This window comes from Miscanthus floridulus, chromosome 13 (assembly GCF_019320115.1).
Source record: "Miscanthus floridulus cultivar M001 chromosome 13, ASM1932011v1, whole genome shotgun sequence".
Taxonomy (NCBI): domain Eukaryota; kingdom Viridiplantae; phylum Streptophyta; class Magnoliopsida; order Poales; family Poaceae; genus Miscanthus; species Miscanthus floridulus.
The window spans coordinates 19,726,657-19,734,413 of record NC_089592.1 but is presented as its reverse complement, the minus strand read 5'-3'; positions in this window follow the sequence as shown (position 1 = coordinate 19,734,413).

Below are 7,757 nucleotides of genomic sequence, written 5' to 3'. Positions count from 1 at the left end.
TAAGCGTTTCTCAATAGTATCAGTTGAAATCTTTTCTGTTCCTGCGGTAAGGGTGATCCTTAGGTAGGAAGCCTACGGTGTTCCATATAAACTATCTTTGAGTTATTTGGTAGATTTACCGCATCGGTATCGTCCAAGCACTCGACACATCTAGTATAGCCTTTTGTCTTCTCTCTGGACAACGAACCTCGACCTGGCAGGTCATTGATTGTAGCAATAAGTACTCCCTTGATCGTGACATGTTCCTTTTTGTACTCGTCCCAAACATCTGGCACACCCTTTTCAAACATCTCCACTATTTCATCGATCACTGGTTCCAGAAACACATCGATGTCATTCCCAAGTTGTCTTGGCCCTTGGATCAGTAGTGGCATATGGATGTACGACCGCTTCATACAGACCTAAGGTGGAAGGTTGTATATACAGAGCGTCACTGACCAGGTGCTACGATTGCTTCTAACCTGGTCGAAAGGATTCATCCCATCTGTGCTCAAAGCAAACCAAAGGTGCCTTACCTCTCCACTGATGTCCTTATAGAACACAGTATTGACAATCCTCTAGTCATGCCCATCGGCGGGGTGCCTCATCATTGTATCTTTCTTACGCTCTTCGCCATGCTAGCGCAACAGCTTAGCTGACTTTGCACATGCAAACAGCCTATGCACCCGGGAGCTATAGAGAAATATCAAACGATCTTTATGGGACCTCCTCTGGTCTTGGTACCCTCATCTGACAGGCCCATCCTTGTACCGTGGAGCTTCACACTTGGGGCACTTGTCCTAAGTCTTTGTATTTTTCTCCATGGTACAATATGCAATAATTAGGAACACGCATGGATTTTTTCAACCTCGAGGCCGATGGGGCAGATCATTTGCTTGGCCAAGTATGTCTTTTCTGGCAACTCATGTTTTTTCTAGGAAGCATTTTCCTTATTATACCTAACAACTGATCGAAGCCTTTATCGCTCAATCTGTTTGTCGATTTGAACTCTAACAGCATGATGTCGGCTTCCAGTTTGCTCATTGGACAATTCCTATACAATGGTGTTTTGCCATCTTGTCTCATTTTCTCTAGCTTTCTCAGCTGTCTTTCACTAAGACATCCGGTCTCTACATTACATAGCAGCTGAGAAATGCCATCGTTATCCTCGGTGTCGTCAGCTAGCGTGTTCCTAAACACATTATTAACTGTGGCCATAGGTTCCGTGCTTGACACCGGGTTCCTCAGTCAGCATCGTGGATGGCTACGTCAGGCATGTCCACATCATCATCGTTTTCCCTGCAGAACATTCACACCAACCTCACCATGCATAGTCCATATCGTATAGTTTGGCATGAACCCCCTGGTAATCAAGTGCGATCGTATAGACTCAATTTGACGAAAGTTCCTATGATTCTTGCAATCTTTGCATGGGCAGAAGACAGGGTTCCCATTCCCAGCATGGGCTTTGGCATCGGTGATAAACTGGCTGACGCCATGCATGTACCTGCTTGTCCATTCAGGACAGATGCATCCACTCTCGATCCATCTCTGCACAAAAAAATACTGAGACAGTAATTACGAAGAATTAATAAGAAATCGAGCTTCATGAACAACAATTGTAGCTCGAAAGTGCCATTTTTGGAAAACATTATTGTACACTCATTATTGAAAAATTGAAATTGGTAGCCCCGGCCCTATAAATTAAAAATCGTAGTAAAAAACAATTATTGCACAATATTGAAGAACAACTATTCTACTCTACTTCTAAGAACTAATTATAGCATTACATACTAACAACGATGATCTTGACCACCATGGAATAATTAGCTAGAAATTTAAATGTGTTCATAGACACCAACCTTTTGGATAATGGATTCACCATAATTTAAGCCTTGCACAAATGTCCAATTGGAAAAGTGCTCTCTAGAATGGAGAAAGAACTAGAATGAGAATCAAGCAATGTAGCCACCAAAACGAAGCTAATTAAGCAACAAAATCAAAGGAGTGGATGTTTGTTACTAACCTTAAAGCAAAAAGATCAAGCCATTCTTCAAAATCCAAGCACTAGCTTCATAGTGAAAAGCAGCCGCAACAATGGAGGGAAGGGTCCAAACGCGTGCCTCTGTTCTCGGGATGGAAGAGAGGAGGAAGGAGAGGACGGCTGCAGTCCTTTTTGTATTGTAGGCTTATCACCGTCGGTTCTTGGCTAGAACCGACAGTGATGGTGCCCAATCACTGTCGGCTCTTGGCTTAAACCGGCAGTGATGAGTGTCCGCCAAAACACTGCCGGTTCAAGCAAAAAACCGACAGTGATGTGGTCCTTCACTGCCGGTTTTAATTAGCCCAGCACCAATCATTTTTTTCATTTTTAAGCTCATAACCGGCAGTGAAGGTACATCACTGCCGGTTCTCATAAATTCGGTAGTGATGAGGCCGACAGTGATGTACAAATCTGGCGTAGTGCCAACTAATTAGTAATTGACTATAGTCTCTGGCCGGCAGCAAGCTACGCTACTTACTTCTCTCCCTGTGCCAGAGTTCTCACTTTCAGCCTTGAGGAAACAAATGAGTCAAGCTGCTAGCCCCTGCGGCAATGGCATGCATGTAGCCATGCATGTAGGAACGGCCGTGTGCACAACCCCCAAAGAGTTCTAAACTTGGTTGCTACGGAAACGGGACGTTTCAGATTGGAACCTCGACTCTCTCTTAGCTCTCATGTACAAATACTAGTGGGGTGTCAAACTGTCAATAGCTCTATGGCAACTGATGAATATACATTCCACTAGAGTATATGTTTCGAAACTCCTTAAAATTTCTTATCTAAAAAAACTACTTAAATTTACTGTTAAACCAATAATCATGCAAAGTGAATAAAAATAAACCGCGTGCTAAAACTGGGATGGAGAGGGCTCCTAGACAGATAGCAAGCGCAGAAGCAGCATGCATATATTTGTGAGTTGAGAAGATGATTTACCAAGTGCTTATCTTTAGATACTTCAGGTATAAAATTATTGGAGGGCTATTTTCTCCTTTTCTAAAAAGACAATTTAGGGAGTTGTCTTAAAGTTTTTTTTTCTATCTCTCTTTAATAATGATCTAACAAAACTCAACTCGTGGCAAACTCTTTGCCACACTTTTGAAAAGAATAAGAAAACAGTCGATCTGTATGTCTGAACAATCAAAGATGAGATGGTATGGAAGAAATAAAACAATTGGAATCAAGCATGCATGCCGCATGCCGCCCATCCCATTTGCAATGTTGCGCCGATCAGCCCTGCTAGAATAATGTCAAAGGAATATCAATCCCCTCTCTTGCATTGGGAACCTGCAGTCCAAACCTGAAGAATTGACTGTCTTCCAGATGGGCTGCCTCGTTCGGTTTCTTTCTTGCATGGTACTCCAGTGAGAGGCCTCCTAGTTATGACTTGTGATGAGCTGCGAGTTTGGCCCTACTACTCCTAGCGCATAGGAGGAGTAGCTTTGTGCTCTTGCAGTCAGCCAGGTACTCCGTACTCTTACGTATAGCTAGCCGTTGTGCAATCCCCAACGATAGATGGGCTTTTCCTTGCATGGAATGAAACAAACGCTACTGGAGACGGCCTCTTTGCCGAGGGCCTGAGGCCCTCGGCAAAGGCCCATTAACCCTCGGCAAAGGCTTTGCCGAGGGCGGCCCTCGGCAAAGAGCTCTCGGGGAATTTTGAGTCGGCGAAGAGGGTCTTTGCCGAGGGCCCTTTATCGGGCACTCGGCAAAGAAAAGCAGCCGTCACGGCGCCGGCGCCTGGGACGGAGTCTTTGCCGAGGGCCATCTCCGGGGACCCTCGGCAAAGAATTATTCTTTTTTTTGTTTGAAAAATCTTTGCCGAGGGCCTCCAACCATGGCCCTCGGCAAAGAAATGTGCAGAATTTTTCAAAAAATCTTTGCCAAAGGCAATGGGACGGCCCTCGGCAAAGAATTATTCTTTTTTTTTGAAAAATATTTGCCGAGGGCTTCCACGCAGGCCCTCGGCAAAGAAATTTTATTTTTTTTAAAAAAAAAGTCTATGCCGAGGGCCTCCAACCATGGCCCTCGGCAAAGAAATGTTGCAGAAATTTTATTTTTTTTAAAAAAAATCTTTGTCGAGGGCAATGGGACGGCCCTCGGCAAAGGACCCTTCTTTGCCGAGGGCCTTGGTCATTGCCCTCGGCAAAGAGACAGAAATTTAAATTTTTTTTGTTTTTTGCATTCCGTCGACACAAGCATTTCATATATATACATATATATATCAACCATCACATATATATATCACACAGAACCCATTTTCTCACAATATATCACAACCATAATTGTGAACCACAAATCACAATATATTACAACGACAAGTCACATGTTCATCATCATTCACATGTTTATTACGACAAGTTCATGAAATCCAAGCACAAGTCAGAACCATAAACCACAAATATTACAATAAAGTCCAACCACTATCACCTAGCACTAGTCCTCATCAAGGTAGCCTATGAGACGGTGGTGAAGGAAAGGCGGGATCACCCGGTGACACACTACCAAATTGATTGGAACCCGCAGACGGAGGCTGCACAAAGGAACATAGATTGCATGTGTGAGTAATCTGGAAAAATAGTTTTGGAACTTAGAGATTGCATCTAGTAATCTAGGAATACAAAAAGATTAGATTCAATTGAAAATTTCGGCAGCACCTCCCCTGCACGGGGAGGTTTCCAAAACCTGCAAGAAACAACGGCACGAACGCCGACATCCACAACGGCACAAACGCCGACATCCACAATGGCACGAATGCCGACATCCACAACGGCACGAAGGCCGACATACATGCAAAGCACAAGCGAAAAGTGAACTTTCATACTTACAGGAGTAATTGCAGGAGTAGGAGGTGGAGGAGCTGAAAACTGCACAGGTACACCCGATGCTTGCCCAAGACTTTGCATGATCACCATCATCTCCGCCATCTGCTTCTGTGTGGCCTTGAATGCGACCTGCTGGGCCTGTAGCTATGCGGTCAGTTCCGCGTTCTGCTCTTGACTTTGCCTTGGTGTTTCTTGTAGCTCGGCCTGCAATATTTCACTCCAATGTATCAGTAATACAAATCTAATTTAGGTGTGTAAATATCAACGTACGACGAGTAAAACAGGAATTATCCTGGAGTGCTTGGACCTGCTGCAGTGCTGGAGAAGGCCGTGAGCGTATGGGCTGGCTAGAGCTCGTGCTCTGTGCTCGGATAGCGTCGAGGGAGGGAATAGTGGTGGAGTCGATGGCGCCGTCTGCAATCCACAGCCGCCCATGCTTCTTGCCTCCTCCAAGCCTCATGATCGTCTCTGCATCAATGGGCTCAGTGCGCACATTGTAATCTTCCCCATAGATCTCCCTTACCAAGGACGTGTACTCTTGGACTTTAGTGTATACGTTCGGGTCGGAGTACACCTGGGGCGGGGCAGCCGGGTCGAAGGAGACAAAGGACGACGCCCTGCCCATGTGGGACATAGCCCACGCAGAGAACTCTGAGACCTCCTCGCTCGGGTGCGCAGCCTCCTGTGAGAAAGACGGGAAGATGGTGACGAATCAAGCAGAATTGAGCATCAAAATAAATAAAATAAATCACTTACGTCTGCTTGTTTGTATCCGGGGAGGCTACGGCTGCCTTGATGGTGAGTTGGACCTTGCCTCATCAGACGCTGTTCCCGCAGCCTCTCGTGCATGCCAACAAAGTCCTGTGATAACCACTTGTCCACGATCATGGCCCAGCACTCGGGATATGATCGGTACCACCAAGGAATCACCTATAAGTCATCGAGTATTTCACATATAAGAAGATGAAATTGAACCTACTTAATATCAAAACGAATCATTATGAATGTTATTCACCTACCTCAAGGTACTGGTCCCTGGGTCAGCGTAATCAGTCTTGCTTGAGGCTTAGGGAGGGACTGCTTAAGTACCGACCTGTAGTAGTCTATGTGGGCTTGGACGCGCCCATGGTGGTGCATCTCAGTGACGTACTTCCTACAAGCTGCGACAGCCGCCCGATCCGCCTGGGCCTCAAGTCCTTCTTCAGCCTTGAAAAATTTCTGCATACAAAACCGATGTATCCATTCATTATTTCAATAAAACATTTAACCAATGAATGAGATGTATTAAGCAAAGTTGTGCGAGAGAAACTTACCCAAAACTCCTCCAATACCCGCTCCTGCTTGTTGCGGTAAGTGTCATCCGTGACCAGCGCGTACCTGTCCCAGTTGGAGGCCGGCTCCCGCACCACCGGCTCTTCGGACAGTTGCACAATGCCGGGGTACCATTTCCTGCACAAAACACCAAGGATGCTCGCGGGGGTGCGTGCTGGAGTACCTGACAAAACCAACCAGGCCCTGCACAAGTGATTAAGAAAATTTATCAGTTTCTCTTATGATTTCCAACATATCTTATGAAGTAGTTGTAATAACATCTATAGTTACTTACCTCTTTGCCATCGGCCGAATTACTGGGCGGTTGTGAGGAAGCGGAACCGGAGGGAGGCTCGCGGGACCTCGCTCGTAGGGAGTCCGGGTAGCGGTACCCCCTCCGTCGCCCTCGAGCCCCTCGCCTCCCTCACCGTCAAGCACCTCGCCTCCCTCGCCCTCGAGCGCCTTGCCTCCTTCGCCCATCTGCTGACCCCTCTTGTCCTCCGACGAGGATGTGGTCGTGGCCGTCACGTGCTCCTCCTCCAGCACCTCGTCACGTGGCGAGGGAGGAGGCCGCTGCCTCCTGTGGCTGCTGCCCCTAGTCCTCCTCTCGTCACCTCCTACGGACGCTGCCCCAGACAACGACCCCTCACCTCGAAGGAGAGGGCGGTCTCTCTCGTAAACCGAGGGCGTGTCACGGCATGGATGTCTGCTCGCCATCTTTGTTCAATCACCTGCAATCACAATGAATGAACAAGACTAATTAGTACATATATTAGAAATAGATTCAAAATATATAAACAAAACACAACTTAAAAAAACATAGTATTACATGTACTAGGAATAATCTTCATGATTGGGATCATAGGTCTCATTATCATTGTCAAAATTGTCCAAATGGGCAACACTATCCGAAGGTTCTATGTTGTCATCGTAGTCATTGCCTAGAAGTAATCGCTCAAGCATTGCTATGTCCTTGGCATTTACCACCACATCTCCATCGACCTCGCCATCAACCATTTCATTGTCTACTTCCATTTCGATTGCTTCGGGTAAGACTATCTCAAACGTGCCTGGTAGCCCATCTTCTTGATAGAACTGTCCAGCATATGTGTTTGCGTTGAAGTTGTAATCATCATCGTTTGGGGCAGGTAGTTTACCGTGTGGAGATACCTGGTGCACAATAGCCCAACCCTTAAGATCCTCTTTGTCGTGGTTGGCGTATCGAGTATAATACACCTGCACAACCTGTTGAGCCACAATATAGACATCTTTTCCAGGATAGATGGAATCTTCTCGAATCTCGACTAGCCCAAGATGAGGGGTTCGTCTCGTTGATCGAGGATTAAACCAGTGGCATTTGAACATGATAGGTTTAAGAGGTTTGTCTCCATGAAATGAGAGTTCATAGATTTCCTCAACTCTACCATGATAGTCGAGGCCATCAGTGCTGGGCGTACAAACTCCGCTATTTGTGGTTTTTTCGTTTGGGCCGAATCTGCTCGTAACTTGTTGTGTGGAAGCGATATCCATTCACGCCATAGCCGGTAAATGACTTCACCCTAATGTCACAGCCGTTTGCAACCTATTTCAACTCGTCACTC